This window comes from Vicugna pacos, chromosome 6 (assembly GCF_048564905.1).
Source record: "Vicugna pacos chromosome 6, VicPac4, whole genome shotgun sequence".
In the NCBI taxonomy this organism is placed as follows: Eukaryota; Metazoa; Chordata; class Mammalia; order Artiodactyla; family Camelidae; genus Vicugna; species Vicugna pacos.
The window spans coordinates 57,438,814-57,458,371 of record NC_132992.1 but is presented as its reverse complement, the minus strand read 5'-3'; the positions used below and the strand labels follow the sequence as shown (position 1 = coordinate 57,458,371).

General features: G+C 40.7%; 1 long non-coding RNA gene across 2 annotated transcripts in view; it reads left to right on the top strand.

The window, feature by feature from the left end:
* Positions 1 to 19,558, top strand: part of LOC116280978 (uncharacterized) — a 177,474-nt gene that overhangs the window by 154,909 nt on the left and 3,007 nt on the right. The window contains exon 5 of one of the 2 annotated variants that reach the window (XR_012073640.1): positions 3,669 to 3,935. The exons of the other annotated variant lie outside the window; for it this stretch is intronic. This is a non-coding gene — a long non-coding RNA (uncharacterized lncRNA). Of the gene's footprint in view, positions 1 to 3,668; positions 3,936 to 19,558 lie in introns of those variants that run through there. 2 annotated transcript variants of the gene reach the window in all.

Below are 19,558 nucleotides of genomic sequence, written 5' to 3'. Positions count from 1 at the left end.
TTCTTCCCAGAAGCAGTGATGCTGACTGATTCATTGGAAGAAGGATGAATGACAAGGTTAAAGGAGAGGTGGAAACCTGTGTATAGCATCCCTTGCTATCTGAGGGGGACTGGTTCTAGGACCCCCGCAGATACCAAAATCTATGGTTGCTGAAGTCCATCATATAAAATGGCCCTTATATAGTTCCTGCACATAACTACGCACGTCTTCCCGTATACTTTGTCATCTCTGGGAAACTTATAACACCTAGTACAACGTGAATGCTATGTGAATGGTCACCATCATGCAGAAAATTCAAATTTTGCTTTTTGGAACTTTCTGGGATTTTTTTCAAATATTTTCGATACCGGGTTGGTTGAGCGCACATATGCAGAACCCACAGATAGGGAGGGCCCTCTGTAGTTCTATGTTCCAGCCACGTAAGTACTACGCTGTTTCCCCAGCCCAGTCCTGTCTAAGATTAGTCACAGCCTATGATGCATGCTGGGAAGACATCAAACGACATGTGTAAGGACTTAGCAGCTGGATTAACTGAGGGTCGGCTCAGGTCATCTTCCTTAGATGATTTGGTTCATTCTCTGGTCTTTTTCTCACAGAGGCTCCGGTTAGTGTATTTAGAGACGATGACTTTATAAATCAGAGGTCATACAAAAATGAGTTCAGTCTTTCTCTTATCTCCTCCCACCTTGCTTCTTCTGCTTTCCCTCTTCTTCCCACCTCTCCGCTTTTCTTAGTCCACTCTGCTCTGATGATCCTCCCTCCCCAACAGCAAGTCCAAAGGACATGATTCCAGAATCCTTGCAGGAGACGATTGTTTACCTCGTTACTAAAGCCACTGTGTGTCTTGCTTAAATCTGTGGCCCCAGTATCCCATCCAGATGGCACCTCCCTTCACCTTCAATCACGTTCAGATGTGAATAATGATTACATGGTGGCGCTAGTCATTAGAGACTAGCTCACTTTCAAAAACATTTGACCCCAGCTGAGAACCGTTTAAATGTGATGAGGATTTAAACAAATACAAATATACAATTTAGGGTGTGTCAAAGAGTCACCATGGAACTAATAATACATAGAATGAAATGGTCAAGGGGAAGCCTGGGTGAAGCCCACTAGGGTTTATAGGGTTAAGTCAGAGCTGGGAAACCTTGATTACGATGCTGAGGTGGGAGGGTCAGCTGTCAGCAGGCGTGGACTTGGAGTCCCGCTCTGAGGCACAGGGGTGTGACTGGGAGTTTGGGGTGTGGAGTTGGGGTGGGGGCAGGAGAAGAACAGAATGTTGGAGTGTCTTCCAGCCTGGAGCCTTGACAAATGGCAGCTGGAGCAGAAACAGTGAGCTTAAGAGAGACGCTGGCCAAAAAGCTGTGTCTTCCCAGTTGACAGAGATTTAAATCAGACTTTGCCCTGCTCTTAAAGGATCCCCTCTTCTGTGCTGGGTAAACTTTGAGAAGTTGTCTTCTGCAAAAACAAGAATCCTTTATCTGGCTTAAACAATTCTTGGATTAAGGACCACTCTCTACTCGTAATCATCTCAGTTATTTTTATGAAAGAGGGAGAATAACAACAAAAACACATGCTTGCTTCAGCAGCACATGTACTAAAATCGTAACAAAAACAGAAATATGTATTAAAAAACTGGATCTTTCATTGAACACTTGTGAATAATGATTACAGTCAATAGCCCTTAATTGAAAACCAGAGATTTGAACTGAAATTACAGTAAAATCTGGAATCCTTACATAGCAGATGTACCTTTCCAGTCATGTTTAGCTGAACTAATTGGGAGATGACAATCTGGCAGGGCTCCGAGCACAAGAGACTTTGAGCTTGGAATCAAAAATTTAGACTATCTACAAAGTGAATAATCAGGAATTTTCCATGTATTAAGATCATTATCCTTCAGATTAAGGGCTCTACATAGAATACACAAAAAATTACTAATATTAAAAGCCGCTGAAGAAATTTTCATAATTTTATTGAAAGCAGAGTCTTGATCAGTATCTGGGGAGCTTGTTTTATCTTGTGTCATCATTTCTTCTCTTGGCCCAGTAACACATCTTTTAAAGAACAGAATGAAGCTTCCTTGGTACAGGCAGCCCACTACCCGCAATCACTGGAAATGATCAGTGAGGCTTTGGTGGGAGATCCAGTTTGGATTAGCCAAGACCCAAGTTGAGCCGTAGTCAGATGGCCAAGTAGGGCATATACGTCTTCAAATAATCAGTGCTTCTAGAACCTGGTCAAAATACTCTTGCTTTTATAAAGCTTTACACACACACACACACACACACACACACACACACACACACACACACACAGAAAGACAATCCTAGCTAGAAATGGAAAAGAAAAGAGAAAGAAACCATGAGATTGTAATTCTAAATTTTGAGCATAAAAACCTGGGTGAGCATAAGACTCACCAGAGCCCTTGTAAACATGCACGTTCCTGCTCCCTGTTTTCAAAGCGTCTGATTCAGTGGATCTGCAGTAGACCCTGAGAATCTGGGTCTGATGCAGGTGCTACGCCAGCTGTGGACTGGATGCCAAATGCAAACTCCTGTGGTTCAGGCTGGAGGGGAGAGAAGAGGCTGTTGAAACCTCAGGACTCATGAGCCAACCCTGCCGTGGTTCTGCCCACCCAGGCAACTAGGCTTTGATCAGGGCTTTGGCAACATTGTCTGTCTGGAAGAAAACAAACAGACAAACAAAGAAAAACCAAGACTCCCAGATACAGAGAACAAACCCAGGTTACCAGCATGGAGAGGAAAGGAGGAAAGCAGGGAGGGGAGAAATAGGGGTAGGGGATTAAGAGGTACAGACTACTGTGTGTGAAATAAATAAGCTACAAGGTTATATTGTGCAGCACAGGGAACATAGCCAATATTTTATAATAACTATAAATGGAGTGTAACCTTTAAAAATTGTGAATCACTATGTTGTATACCTGCAGCTTTTATAATATTGTAAATCAACTGCACCTCAATTTAAAAAAAAAAAGAAATAGCTAACTATATATTTTTTTAAAAGAAAAAGAATTAAGTGTTTTTGTAGCTAAGTGGGCAGTGGCAGTGATATTGTCCACCCAGAGTTGTGTCAGGGGAGGGAAAGAAAAGCTCATGATCACAAGTGCAGGGTCTGCATTTCCAGACATCACCCCAGAACTGAGAAATCAGCCTCCCCTGACAAACATCAGCAAACTCAGCTGAATCTGAGCCCTTCATTCTGGTTTGTCTTGCCTCCTCCTATGTCTTTCCCACGTGAGCCCAATTATATTTCCTTTAAACCAGAGGCTTTTATAATTCAGAGCTGAGTGGAAGAGCTCTTTGGGTGAGCAAAGAAAGTACTATTTTTGGATCCTGTTTATTTTATAACTTTGCGTATAAAGAGTAGGCCACCAGAAACACAAATGATCTAATTTTTATCTATTGTCTTCCTTGCAACAGAATTCATACGAAAGCTAGAGCAATACTATTTTTAAAATCACCAAGTACTGGGCACAACTATCGGGCAGGGTGAAGTGGCAGAAACACTCCACCAACACATGCACGGGCCATGGCACGAACACATCACAACACACACCCTCAAACTAGCCTAAGCTGCTTTTAAAAATACACTGTTTTGTTGTTGTTGTTGTTGTTTTCCCTCACACACATTCTCCTGTTCTCTAGCTGCTGGCTTTGGTCTGGAGTCCACTTTTTGATTTGGTCGGGATCCTAAGGAGCCTGCCAACCCCAGATGGTCAGATCCAATCCTGTGAGAGGCCATCAGTGCAGGAACTCGGTCTCAACACAAACAAAAGGGAAGTGAGTTGTGGGTGAGTGAGCCACACCTGCTGATGTCTCTGCGGGCTAACTGAAGTGGGGTTCAGGCCCAGGACCTTGGGATGTACAAACTGGCTAAATGAACATCAATTTGTCTACCAAAGTGCCTCTGCATTACAAGTGAGTAAGATCGAGTTGTCTTGGGATCTGAGTTATTTGGCTTTAAACTTGGCTAACAGTACCATTAACTATTGATCTGTTAATTTATGATGGTTGAGAACAAGACTTTGATGGAAGCGACTAGAGCCTTGACTAGGAAGTCAGTAAGTCTTTTATAAAACAACATGACCCATGCATTATACATGTGCTCATTGGCAAGACTTCATCTGGAGTATTTCTCAGTCGGATTTGGATTCACCAACTATTCATAATATTGAAAATCTCCTGTTAAACCCAGGCTATTTAAATTTCTAATTATCTGACCATTATAAATTACCTTAATACTGATGACTCAGTACTCTGTGACTCTCTAATGTGCTAATAAAAAGAGAGTGTGAATTATTTTCATATGTTCCCTTTTTCAGGGAGATGAATCAGAGACTCTTGCTCCAGTGTTTATGTTCAAAGTTTATTTCAAGCCCGAAGTAACTGAAAACATTTCTCTATATGGAAGACCTAATGAAAATGTTCTTATGCTAGAGCAGACACCTGGGTAAACTTAATGGTGCAGAGGCTGGGGGACCACAGTGGCTGAAACTGGGAAAGTAGGAGCAAGCAGGGAGGGATGTTATATGTGCTCCTGTCCGGCAGGTCCTTAGTGCATGTCTGCTCCCTCTCAACCTTGCCTTCATAGTGCATGTCTGCTCCCTCTCAACCTTGCCTTCACTTTCAAAAGTCTTATTTTCCTTTCACTTACCAGACTTCCTGTCTCCATGTTGAGAGATAGTCCTCCCCAAGGTCTCGCTTTCTATATACAAACAGTCCTGAAAGATCAGCTTCTGTCATTACCATATTTTGGATAGAAGCCCATCCCATTGGATTCAAGACACTTCACAGGTCTGCGGAATATTTATATGAACAGGAGCTGCAGGATTCCTTCCCAACGTGACCTTAACTGTTCCCTCAATGCCACCCCCTGCTCAGTCCAGCCTGCAAATTATCCTCTTCTGTGGACCGCTGATCTTTGAAAAATCTTTCTAGATAATTTAGAAAAAAAACCCACACAAATTATTAACAAGCTTATGAATAATAAGCATGTGATCGCATCAGTAATTAAAGAACAGCAAATTCAAACAAAATTAAGATGCTATTTTTATGTGTGAATTAATTTGTGAAAGGTTGTTTAGTAATTATAATGCTGGTGTTCCCATTAAAATGCTTTTAGGCTACAGTAACAAAACAACCAAATCAAACTTCTTAAATAACATGTATAATATATGATTTCAAGTGAAAATAAGTTCTAAGGAAGAGTGGCTCCTGGGTTGATTAATTCATGGTTTCCATAGCATCATCAAATGCCCGTCCTTCACTGGTTTTGTCCCTAGGCTGGCATGGTTCAAGTGGTTACATGCAGACATGACAATGTCCAGTGAAAGAACAAAGACTGTTTTTACCTTGTTTTTTGATAATGAATTTTATTTAAGAAGAAATAATGAAGATGAATTATTTCTTGGGAAACCTGTGTATCTAAGGACACTATGCTTTTTTTTTTAATTGAGGTATAGTCAGTTATAATGTGTCAGTTTCTGGTGTACAGTATGTTTCAGTCATACACATATACATACATATATTTGTTTTCAAATTCTTTTTCATAATAGGTTATTACAAGATATTGAATATAGTTCCCTGTGCTATACAGAAGAAATTAGTTTCTTATTTATTTTATATATAGTAGTTAGTATTTGCACATCTCGAACTCCCAACTTATCCCTTCCCACCCCTTTTGCCCTGGTAACCATAAATTTTTTCACTGTTAAAAGAATTATTGAAGTATAGTTGATTTACAATGTTGTGTTAGTTTCAGTAGTATAGCAAAGGGATTCAGATATATGTATATCTGAATATATATATGTATATATATTCTTTTCCAGGTTCTTTTCCATTATGGGTTATTACAAGATATTTAATGTTGTTCCCTGTGCAATACAGTAGGTCCTTGTTGTTTGTCTATTTTATATATAGTGTGTGTATCTGCTAATCCCAGATTACTAATTTATCCCCTCTCCCTTACATTTCCCCTTTGGTAACTGTAAGTTTATTTTCCATGTCCATGAATCTGTTTCTGTTCTGTAAATAAGTTTATTTGTATCTTTTTTTTTTTTTAAGATTCCCCATATAAGTGGACTCCTACAACATTTGTCCTTCTCAGTCTGACTTACTTCACTTAGTATGATCATCTCTAGGTCCATAAATGTCACGGCAAATAAGAATGAAAAACAGTTACCCAGTAAACCTCACATCTCATCTCCTTAGCCAGGACTGGGTCGTATGCCTACTTCTAGCCCAATCACTGGCAAGAGAAATGAGATGACCAAGACTGGTTTAGACTAACCCAGATTTACTCTCAGAGAAAGCATGGACACCTGGACCAACCAAGGCTCCATCAATAGGGAAGAAGGGACAGTAATGGTTCTCGGGCAGGCAACCTGTGGTGTTTGCTTTGTCTGCCAAGGGTTCAGTGAGACAGGCCACACACATGGCTCGCAGGCATTGTGGAGAGAAGTTTGGCACATAAACCAAGACTCTTAAAAATGTCCTTACACTTTGACATAGTAATTCCACTTCTAGGAACAAATCCCGTGGAAACTGTACCCAAATATAGATAAAGTATGCATAAAGATGTTCACTGCAGCACCCTTTATAATAGAGAAAAGAAAGAACAACAGCAAAACCCAACTTAAGGGTCCAAAAATAAAGAAACAGTTATGTAATTACAGTACATCCACATGATGAGCTTCTGTCTAGCATTTAAAAATGACATTTACAAAAAGTTTTGAAGAACATGGGAAGATGCTCATATTATAGTGTTAAATGGGAAAAGCATATTCAGATTATATACATAACACAACTCTGTCTATGTAAAATATTAATAGCAACTACTGCCTCAACGTCTACAGTGAGTTAGGAACCTACACACCATCTCTAATCCTTACAACCACCCTGAAATGTAAGTGTTTTTATGCCCATTTGACAACCAAGGCAACCAAGGCTCAGAGATGTTCACAGGTTTCCCAGAATCATTCAGCTAGCAAAAAAGCAGGACAGAGCTTTGAGTCTAGGTCTCTCTGGCTGCTTGAACCATGCCCTTGCAATTTAGGGCTAATTCTTTTTCTTTCCCCTTTTTTCTGTTCTCCCTTCTCCACTGTGGATGGATGAGATATTCATGAAGCCATGCTTCAGAGGTGTAGATAAACATGCAAATACTCAGTGACATGGAATAGAATAAGGACAATGGGAAACTGGGGGACTCGGGGACAGGTAGACAGATAGGAAAGCAGGACCAGGAGGAAGGAGAGGTAACCGGAAGGACTGTACTGAGAACCAGGAAGTGATTGTTTACCAAACCAACCAGAATTCTTTGATTTCCTTTTTAACTGAAATTGTTCTCCAAGTGCCCCATGCAGTGCACAGGCCTTCTTTCATGGGTGGTCCACACCAGTTCACCAAGAGCCTCTATCAGGCCCCAGATGCTTCTCTAGATGTTGGATCCTCATCTAATTCGTATGCTAATCAGAAATTTCTCCTTCCTTGGCTGGCCAGATCAGGAGGGGATGGTGCACGTGTGACCCTAGGGATAAAAGTCGTGACTGATAAATCTGTGAAAGATGGGGATGGGGAACCAATACTCTGGAGGTCACACATTTTATTTCCCTTAGAACCATACTCCCAGCCCCAAGCTGGGGGCATACTTACAACTAATATGTTATTGAATTATGGAAAATGTTGAATTAAGGAGGGAAAAAAAGGAAAGATAATTCTCTGGAATCTGTTTCTGTTATTTTTCACATCTGTGCTCGAGATCTCTGCTAACCCACATTTACGTTGGAACACCATTATGCACGATGGCCAAAGACACAATCTGTTGCTGCAGAATTGATCTAATTGTAGACAAGCTTTGTTTCAGCATTTATCTGATGACCAAGAGGGCCCTCAATCGGGTCTCAGTGCTGTATTTTTGCTGCCACTTCCGTTGGTTTTGAAAGCCCTGCTGTCACGGTGTGAGGGTCATGGAAAGATTAGCATCCCCGGGTCCCTTGGCTCCCTTGTTTGTTTGAGAAATGAAAGAATAAAACAACCATGTGAGAATAATGAGCATCGCATCTGATTTCAGGAGACCCGTTAAAATAACAAATCAGAAATGTCTTCAATAAAAATCGCTGGAGTTAAGAATCATGCAAAGACTGGCTCTTTTGGAGGGAAAAATGTGCACTTTTTTTTTTTTATGCTGAGGTTTTTAAAATCAGATTTTCTCTTTTGTTTAATATTCTCAGGTCTGTTTAGTATGTCTGATGTTTCATTATCTAGCAATGCATAGAAAAATGGGAAGAGAAGAAATTTTTTGCAGCAGAATCATCCCCTGGGACATCCTTACATGATACGTCTGTGCAGATTCCCTCAGTCAGTCGTGAGCAGGCAGAATGCCACCCTAATAACCTGAGTCCTTTGCTTGAGAGCACTTTCTTCCCAAAGTCCTTTAGAATTATCAACCCAGACATCATGAGAAGCAGCACAACAGGTCTGGGGCTCCCTCCTGCAAGTCCAAAGGAGAATTCTTTGGCACTTAGGAAAGTGAGATGATTTCTGGGCTCTGAATTCTAGATATATTCTTTATTTGTTGAGGCAAGGTAGTGACCAGAAGAGCTGGAAGCAGATAGATGCAGAGAATAAGGGAAAACCAGGTTGGAGGAACTTGTCAAAGTAGAAAAGGGGAGGCCAGGCCTGCCTTCAGATCCAAGGGGCACGTTTAGGTCCAGGGACAGGAGATGCGCCTGAAGGTCGAGTCACTGGGTAATCTCAGTGATGGAGCAGGAGAGATGGGAAAGCGGAGAATGAATCCCAAGGGTTCAGGATGAGGTTCTCCAAAGCTCTTTCTTATCATGAGCCATCTTACAAGGAGTGGGACTGAGTCCCACTGGTTTAAAACCCCATATTCTGGGAGGAGACCTTTAAAACCATTTACAAAGGGCTATGGACCGGGTACTCAGCACAGACTATGTTCCAGAGAAGATTCAAATGGCTACTCTCATCCAGAATTGTCATATCTATCCTTATACTTTCAGTCTCCCTGATATAGCTCTGATATAAAAACATTCAGGTAAATGAGCTTGGGTATCAGAAGAGAGCAGTGGACAGCACATTTAGGGCCTGAGTTGAAAAAGTATCCTGTCAACTCTTGCCTAGGTAAATTGTCCCCATCAGTGACATTTTTGACATTTCTGCTTCAGAAAGATATTATCATAAATGACTGCATTCCTTCTGTGTCATTGGCTATGAGGTGAATGGAATTGCCATGGGTGCAATTTGAGAGCCAGGGCCATTCCTCAAAGGGTAGAGGTCAGAGGGAGCCCCCCAGTATTTTTATCCTCATGGAATCTGTTAAAAATTAGCACTGACAACACACAGGGTTAAGGGACACATACAGAGAAAGGAAGAAAGGCTGGGAGGCTATGAGGAAAGGCTTTATCACCTTGAAAGTGATTCTTGACTTCCCATCTTCTTCAATCTCCCAAAAAGAAGACTGCCATTGCTATTTCAACTTCCCTCTTTCCACCCTTGCCCCTGAGGAGCATTTATCTTTTCCAGACAAGTTCTGGCATTTGTGATGTTGGATCAGAACTGATCTTAGCCATGCTACTTGAATTTCTGGGCCTTGGTTTTCTCATCAGTAAAATGGAGAGAATAGATAGGATCAGAGTTTCTAAATTATATACTGCAGAAACTTAATAAATGAAAATTATCTAGGAAAAAATGTATCCTAAATCAAATATGTTTTGGGAATAATGGGTTAAACAGATAACCTTGTTATCTCAAGGGCTTCTGAGAGCCTTTGAAATTTAACATTTGTGACTTGGGAATTCACATGAATGTTCCCCGAACTTGTTTGATTGTTATTCTGGGCTAAATGGTGTCCTTCCTCAAATTTATATGTTGAAATCCTAACCCTCAGTACCTCAGAATGTGACTGTATTTAGAGATAAGGTCTTTAAAGAGTTTAAGTTAAATGAGGTCATTAGGGTGAGTCCTAATCCAATTTGTCTGGTATCTTTAAAAGAAGAGGCAATTAGTATTTGTCTTTCTCTGTATGATTTTGCTTACATGTGGAATTCAAAAAACAAAACAAATGAACAAACATAACAAACTAGAAACAGAGCTATAGACACAGAGAACAAACGTGGTTGCAAGAGGGGAGGGAGTTGGGGGGGAGAAAGAAATAAGTGGGGGAGATTAAGAGATACAACCTTAGTAGAAAAATAAATGTCATGGGTATGAAATGTACAGTGTGGAAAATATAGTCTAATTACATAATATCTGGTGACAAATTATATGGTGACAAATTATAACTAGACTTATCTGGGTGATTATTTTGAAATGTATAGAAATATCAAATCACTATGTTGTGTAACAGGAACCAACATAGTGTTGTAGGTCAGTTATACTTCAGATACAAACTAATAGAAAAAGAGATCAGATTTGTGGTTACCAGAGGCAGGGATTGGGGAAGGGGGAATTGGATGAAAGTGGTCAAAAGGTACAAACTTCCAGCTGTAAGATAAATAAGTACTAGGGGTGTAATGTACAACATGATAAATATAATTAACACTGCTGTATGTTATACGTGAAAGTTTTTAAGAGAGTAAATCCTTAAGAGTTCCCATCGCAAGGAAACAATTTTATTCTTTAATTTATTTTATCTGTGTGAGATGATGGATATTCACTAAATGTAGTGTTAATCATTTCATGATGTATATAAGTCAGATCATTATGCTGTACACCTTAAACTTGTACAGTGCTGTGTGTCAGTTACACCTCAATAAAACAAAACAAAACAAAACAACAACAACAAAAGAAGAGGCAATAAGGACACAGACACATATGTAGAGAGAAGGCGATGTGAAGACATAGGGAGAAGACGGGCGTCTGCAAGTCAAGGAGAAAGACTTCCTTGACACAAGAAACCAACCCTGCTGACACCTTCATCTTGAACTTCTAGTCTCTAGCACTGCAAGAAAGTAGATTTTTATTGTTCAAGCTACCCAGTCTGTGATACTTCGTTACAGCAGCCCTGGAAACGGAATAGAGCTGTGAAATCCTTTCTCCGTAACATCTCTCTTCTGAACAAGGTTTCTTAGGTTATACTTTGGGTAAATGCTGAACTAGGTGTTCTTTAAGATTTTTCCCCCATGCTCTAAAATGCCATGATTTAATAAAAAATAATGGCAATTGATGTAAGACATCATGTAATTGATCCATTAAGAAAATATATTTCCTGAGAAGTCGCAAAAGTTATGGTTTGGTGTTGCCTGACTTGGTAATTAGACTTCATGAAGAAGATGTCAGAAAAGGGGGCCTGGAAGGAAAGGGAGGCAGAGAGGGCTACAGAGGACTCTGGCGGGAGTCAACCATTCTCCCAGAGATGTTGAATTCACTTGCCTTTGGAGTGGCCAGAATGTTCGTATGCTTTTTTTTTCTTTCTTTCTTTTCTTTTTTTTAAATTCTAGTTGTGAGCGCCAGGGGCCTGTATGTCTTCCTGGGGTGGTGGCTGTCAGGTAAATAAGGACTGTGTATTAGAAATTCTGCCACCAAGACCTTCATCCACAGGGAAGCAAAGAGTAAGACATCATTTAAGATGCTACGGAAGCAGCACAGAGGGTTGAAAGTTTGAAAGAAAGGAAAGAAAGGAAAGGAAGGAAGGAAGGAAGGAAGGAAGGAGAGAAAAGAAAGAAAGAAAAGAAAGAGACTTGAATTTCCATACTTTCTCTCTGTAGGCAACTGTGGGCTCTTTATTCTTTGAAAATTCACTGCAGGGATAGGGAGATGCAGGAACCTCAGAATTTCTAGGTCCAGCTCAAACCTTCACAGGATGACCAATGTAAGTGGATTGTTGTGACATTTATTTCCTGTGGGACACTGCAGCTTCATGTTGGTAGATCAAAAGAACTGGAGTTATACAAGAAAACAAAACCACATCAGGGTGGAAGTCGACATGTGCTGCTTGATGCACTCCCTGCTGGTGACTGTTTCCCTTCTTAGGGGTTGATTAGAGGTCACACCACAAGAAAAGATAAGCTGGGTCCTGGGTGGCTGTCATTTTCACTTGCTGAAATAACTTCTTATCAAAAGTAATATTTTTTTAAAGCATGTACTATATAGTTTTCTCAGTTGTAAAATCTGGCCAGATAATCAGACAGAATTACTCTCTTCGTTTGCTCTGGGGAAAGATCTCACTTCCAGCATGCAGAGGGTCTTGCTGAGCCTAACAGCACATCAGATACTCTACCACCTTCGTGTGCTGGCTTGCAGACACATGCCCTTAAAGGAGGACGGCAATTCCACAACAGCAGAAAAACAGCAACTGGGAGCAAAGCCCCGCGACTGAGACTCACCCAACCAGACTGCACTGCTATTTTTATCTGTATTGACAGAATACAGAATTACTTTTGTGATTAAATGTGGCCAAAACCCCTGCAACTGTTAATCTCTGGAAATCTGTTACAAATTGGATGGCAAGCACCAGCAAACTGCTATTTTGTAAGTCTAAAAATAATTCTGGGTGCTCCTATGTGTAAGTAATGCAGCAGGAAGAAAAGAAATGTTAATTTAATTGCTTAGAGTGGTTCAGTTTTTAGCAGTCAGTTCCTAAGTAGAATAGTGAGTATGGTTCTCTGACAGCCCCCCCAGTGGAGGGAGGGTCAGGTGCCAAGACGATGAGCGGAGGCCCCCACGGTTCTTTGCGTTCACACGTCTCAGTCATTCTGGCTCAGAGAGCATAGCTCTGTACCCTCAAGTGCTCGAACTCCTTTTTTTTTTTTTTTTTTTGAGAATTTACGTGACTGTGATAGGAGTAGGATCAGATGTGGGCAAAAAGGTGATAGACGATTCACTGACTGGGTACCACTATTTGAACTAGTGGTGAATGTACTGGCTAGATAAAGCCAGTATTGGCCCCATTTCCTCTGAGTATGTCCCTCTGGAAATCAGGCCCTTTTGGTTCTGTCCCAGAAGGTTATGGAGTTTCCAGTGTGGGTCCATGTGGAGTGGCTGGTGTCAAACCAACCAAGACATAGTCATCTCCAGACCCAGGGGGGACAGCACAATTCTTCAGCCATCCAAACCCAGACCTTTCACAAACACCTTTCAGAGCACTCACTCCAGGGCTCCATCCCACATTCACTCTTAATTCCCTGTTTCCTTCAAGAAGCCCAGCCACACTTGGGCTCAGTTTCCTTCTGGCGTCCAGACTCCAGACCCTCTCAGGCTATTGATGTTCTTCTTCCTCCCTCTTTCAACCACATCCAGTGTGTCTGGTCCATATTCCTGGGTCTCCGTTCTATTTCCCCATCATACTCCAGCTCTGTGCCTGCATTAGCTTTTTGGGTTGGGGCCTGAAAATATCCCTGAATTTCACTAGCATTCTCTCTCTGGAGCTGGACCCGATCTTCTCATTCCGTCTTCCAACAGGAATCCTGTTCCATCTGGGTAGACTATCCTGGGGTCTAAGGATGAGGACCTCCACTGCTAGAGCCTTCTGATGCTGCCTGATCTATCGGATCACACCCATAGGAAAGCAGTATCTTCCCAGGATAGCATGGCAGTAAAAGCGTGGGCTTTACAGCGATCCTGCCTTTCTTGTATTAAATGTATTTTAGGGCCGCCAACTAGTTTCTGTATAGAGTCGCAGCTAATAAATGCATAAGGAACAGTGGAATTAGAAAAGTACCATTTGGAACACCCAGTGAAACAGTGGGCCTATTCTAGACAATGATCAATGACTGCTCAAAACATTCAGTAAAATTTTGATAGGGAGTTTTATAATGGATGAATTAAGTTGCCAACATCTGCTTTGACTGATCAGTCTTGAAGGCATTCATGGGAAGACAGCCAGACACTATGACACTCTGAGCCTTTTTCAGATCAGACCTCCAACATCCCTTTTCATAGCCCCACCTATGAGGTATCCTTTAAGAGAAGTGAATCTGAATCTAATCAAGCCTTTTGATGTAAATACTAGTCTACAAAATTATGGCAAATAGAGGCATATGTTAAGTGATACCAAGTGGGCTTATCAGCCAAATCTAGACTGTGGCATTCATTCCACTGCAGGGTGAATGACCCAGTTTCTTAGGGGGAAAAAAAGTTAACTTTATAGATTTGAACTTTTATAGATTTAAAACTACTTAAGACCACATCAACCAGGTGCAGCATATGGATGAAAGTGCTCTGTAAGTGACCAAGCTGTTGAACATCAGATATTATTACTATGACTCTTGCCCTACCCCTCAGTTCCAGATCCTTACGTCCAGGAAATCCATTATTAAAATAAACCTTGGAAACTATATACTTTATTTTCCAAAGCCTGTGTCCAGAATACTTAAAGAACCTTAGAGAGACGAGGAAAATATAATTTCCTGATGGGCAAAGGGCAACTGTGACACACAGGTGATGTAATACCCAGCCTGAGCCATTAGCAATGGCAAAACTGAATGTCTCATCAGATTGTAAGCTCTAAACCTACCCACACTTTTTAAAAGCCTTCTGGTCACAGAAAGATTTGGCTTGAGCACATATACATACCCATATGTACTCACTTTAAACAGTATGACAATGTTATATGCTTATGAATGTACACACATATGGCGACAAAATTTACTAACATATGTTCATATATACACATACCTTGTAGCAGCGAATAGATAACAAACCTTTTCATTTTTCTCTTTCCCAGGTAAAATATCACATAGTAAAACACAGGCTATGGGACACTCCTGGGAAATAAATTCATCTGGATACATGAGGAGTCCCAAGTAAATCAAGATTCTATCTCTTCAGCTGCCAATTTTAGTTTTTGTCTTTCTGAACAGTAACCTTTCTAAAATGCGGTTCGCTTTTCCTTGCATCTTGAAAAGGGAATTCCAAACACCCCCTTAGTTCCTTAGAGCTGTCATCAGGAGCATAATTATAGTAGGAAATAATATATGCCCTTGAAATTTATTTGAGGAATTTGAGGTACTGGCTGTTTTCCAATATGTAAAGTGGCCTCAGCCCACTGGGCTCTTTGAATCCTTATTTCTACATTTTATAGCATTTATCTCTATTCCTGTGTTCAAGGTAGCTTGAGACACAGGAATAGCTTGTCTGTGGTACCTACCTTCTAATCCCTTCTAATTGCTGCTTCCAATCTGTTTTATAACCAGATAACCAAGTGCACTGATTTGTGCTGAGCACCTAAGAGATTCTCTTGTAGCTAAAGTGCATGACCTTGAGTAACTAGACTTTGTGAACATTACTCTACTGCTAAGAGGTCTTTTTGTTGTTGTTGCCTATCAGTTTCTTAGCTCTGTTTCACATAAGTGAAAGAGTCTGCCAAAAAAAGTGATTGTTCAGAAACACAAGATAAAAATGCATCCTTGGAGTGTACTTGAGTTGAAGGTTTCCATTAACTCCTTTTAGGAAAAATAAGACTTATTCCCCTGGAAAAGTGAATATTGCTTTTCTTAAATTCACAATGAACCTCTCTATAACAACATTATGCTGAGACCCCCAAACTCAGATTACAAATTACTCTTTTAAAGCAAAAACAGGTCTATCTTCCTCAGATCTTAATAAATTCATTGGACACACCAAGACCCCTGACAAATGGAAGTTTACAGTGACTCTGTTTAAGACTCTTTCACATACAAATGCCTGGCAGTCATACGAGCATTTAATACTCTTGAATGATTTTCTGATTAAAGAGAATTTTCTGGGCCCAGTTGGCCTGATGCTCAGATACAGGGAGCGTAGGCCTGTGAAATTGATTTTTATGAAGCACCTAGTTGAAGTGTGTTATTCTAGCCCTCTCGCCCTGTATGAATCTCACTCTCTCACTCTGCCTCCTCCAATGTACAAATCAACACAGGTCCCCAGTAAGATACCATATAATGTCCCCAATCCCAAACACTTTCAGTTAGATCTTGGGTGCCCTCAGTTCATCCAGACTAGATAAATAGTTTAAGTGCTTGGAAGTAACTACCAGAATTCTTCAGGTCCTCTCCACAAAATCCACCACATCAGACTTCAGTGCTCATCCCAGTTACAGCGGGGCTCCCCACTGGCTCCTTGAAATCTGCAGTGGAGTGTCTGTGATTTTAGCGTGTGCATAGGGCAATGGATGTATGGCTTAAGAGCACGGGCGATGTAATCCCTAGGCTTTTCTGAGCTCAGCAGCTCAAATGCACACAGAATCATGAGTGCATTACTGCAGAAACAAAGCTTTTCCATCCAAAAGGAGATGTCCATTAGCACATCCTCATAGCCCTCGTTCCTCTCCACAAGACTGGGGGAAAAATATCACAGGAGGAAGCTCAGCTGATTTTGATGAGAAGAGTCCCTGTTAATTATGGTGAATAATCTGGCTGCTGTTAGTCCTTGAGTCAAATGTATAACAGCCACCATTTACAAGCTCTTTTTCTTAAAAGGACAAACATCTTCAGAGCAACAAACTGCTTCTGACCTGGGAAAACAGGAATTCTCAAAATGTATCTTCTGCATCATTTGCTTGCCTCTGGGATATTCTGCTTTAACTCACGTTTTAATAAAATATCAGTGGGGGCAGGTTATGGGAACATGAAAATTGTCAAAGCATCCTGTTTTCAGGTTCAGGAATATTTTAATTATTTCAACTTCAGAAAGAATTTGTAGGATCCCATTTATCTGTCTGCGTGCATCATGCAAAGTTAGCTGAGTTTACTTTCTAAGATCTATAGAAAACTCAGGGCTGGTAGAGTGAGTCGGGGGATTTGAGCTACCTCGTTCAGAGCACCTGGGTTAATGAAATCAAGGCAGAAGTTTGACCTCATAGAAACCACAGCCATGGCCCTGACCCACTCATCCTGAAAGCATATATTCTACTGCTGGTGAATCAGTCTTAGGACTACCCTTGACTATTAAGTACTGAACAGTCTACATTAGTATGAGCCAATTTCAGATAGAAAACAAGAGACCATAATGTGTAGTGGTTAAGTGCCTTGGAGTCTGATACACCTAGGCTCAAATCCAGCTCCATCACTTAACGTTGGGTGACCTTTGGTGTGGTACTTAACCTCTTTGAGCATCATTTGCTTCGCCTGTAAAATGGAGGTGGTAAATAGTATACATGAGTTTAATGCAGAAAAAACACTCCAGGTATTTCAAGAAGAAATGAATCTAATACAGAGAACTAGTGTTTACAAAATTATAGGATGGGCTGGAGCAGTGGAAGTCAGGGGGGCCATTAAGGGGGCCAAAGACTTCAAGAGCAAGCCACCATTGCTGGGTTCCAGAGGCCACGAAGTTGCTGTTGCTGGGGCCACCACTCCTTCTCACCCCACAAAACTGGCAACCAGACACTAAGATGTGGAATTCTCTGTGGCCAACCTTACTTGCTAGCACTAACAATTGCAGGCAAATAGCCACCACCTCAATTTCACCTTCCAAATCTGGGGTCATTGCCTCTCACAGATTCTTGCATACAGAACCCTAGCTTCAAGGGATTCTGGGAAATGTAGTTTTTAGGTTTCCCAAAGGGGCAATGAGGAAGGTACCTAGAAAGCAATGTGAATGATGCTAAATGGCAACAATCACATCCAGCACCTATGGATAAAGCACTTAGCACAGTGTCTGGAACATAGAAAGTACACAATATTTATATGGTCATTATATTATTAAAATTAAGTTATCTGCTGAGCATTAAATGCCCCTTCCTGCAAAGTTCTTCCCTACCAATAGGATCTCTCCTTTCTTAGACAATTTTTCCAACTTACTTCCTAGATGTCCAAGGCTCTGTCTCAAAGTCGTCTCATTCTCTTCTAGCTCCAAACTTCCCCAGGTTTTTCTCAATTCCCAGTTTTACTCTATCTTTTTCCCTCAACATACCCTCACCTGAAAATATATTCTCTTGCTCTTTACCAATTGGTCCAAATTATTAGCATCCAACCAACCAAAGAAACAAACAAAAGCTGATCCTCCTTTCTTCCAGGCAGAGAGAGCTTAATCTTCAAACATTCCCAATGCAAGGGGGAACTGTTTACCTTCCATCTGCCTAAGATAGGAAAGAAGAGGGAGAAAAATAAAATAGTCACTTATTGATATTGAGGAAGGCTGAAATGTGACATCCTGCCAAGTAGTTACAGTCAAATCTCAAATACTTAAGTACTTCTAAGGTTTCAAAATCAGGATTTTGACCATGTTTTTCTCTCCTAAGATTATAAAGCCCTGAGGTCATGAAGAGTTCAGGTGATCAGGTGATGTATCTCCCAATTCAAGATGGTAAATTCACCGTATATGATTTCCTTCTTGTTCTCTCAAGATTTGACTGGAATGGCAAAAGTGAACAGAAAAAAAACCTCAAAAAACTATGGTAGTACCGAAAACAGTAAAAATATCATTAGCAGAGCAGAGATTTTTAAAACAGATTTCCTGAAGAGAAAGTGAATGTGGGTTGTATGGATGGATAACCTGGAGCAAGAGAGAAGAAATCTGGAATTTGTATAGAAGAAGGCTTGCCAGGGAGGAGAGCTGCTTTTCTGGCAGAGAAGGTTGCTGGTTTTGTTGGTTTTGGTTTCTCTACCCGTGCTTCCTAAATGGAGGTGATTCGTTGACGTGACCTCTCCACTTCCATAGAACCCATAGTCAGCCCCAATGTGGGTGAGAAGCTAGAAAGCAGACAAACAGAGGATCCCTACATACTAACATGGCCCTTCAAAGGCCATCACATAGATGAGGAAAACCAGCTGCATGGATTAAGAGGAAATATTAAGATTAAGACATAAAGAAAAAGGAGCAGGAGGGGAAGGAAATGGAGATGGAGGGAGAGGGGAAGGAGATGAAGACCTATTCTGGAGAAAACATACACTAAATAAGAACATGCTACTATGAAAAAGGAGCAGTGATAGAACAAGAAATATTCTTAGAAATTAAAAATATTGTTACTAAAATAAAATAGTTTATTAGATTGTTTGGAAAGATATCACCTTCTAAATACACGAAGAATGTAAAATATGAGAGAAAACAATGAACATGGCCGTCTAATCTAGGAACCCCAACATCCACTAGTAAGAGTTTAAGAACGATGTAACAGAAAATTAGGGGGTAATTGTTTTTTTTAAATAATACAAGAACATTTCCCAGAGTTGAAGGTTTTGGAGAATTTTATACTATCAGAAACACTGCCAGCTTGGACTGGCAGAGACAGACAGAGGATGAACTGAAGGTTGTCAGTCTCCCGTATTGTAACTTTCAGTACCTTGTGAATTTATTTTATAATGCTATTATTTCTGTGATAACTAGTTAAATACATGTTTTGTATTTTTACTTTTAAACATGACGATTTAGATAAATCCGACGGTATGAGTTTTATTGCTGGGACTCCAAAAATCACCTACTTTTCTCAGGGATTTCATTGACTGAAAGGATGACTCCCGAGGGCTGATGTCACCTTGCTGCCTCCACAGTTTACACACCAATCACCTGTGTCTGCTCCACTGTTCACTTGTTTCCCTAGTTGGAAGAAAGACCCCCTTCACATGTCCACCCATCTACCTCCATTCAAGTAAAACCAGCTC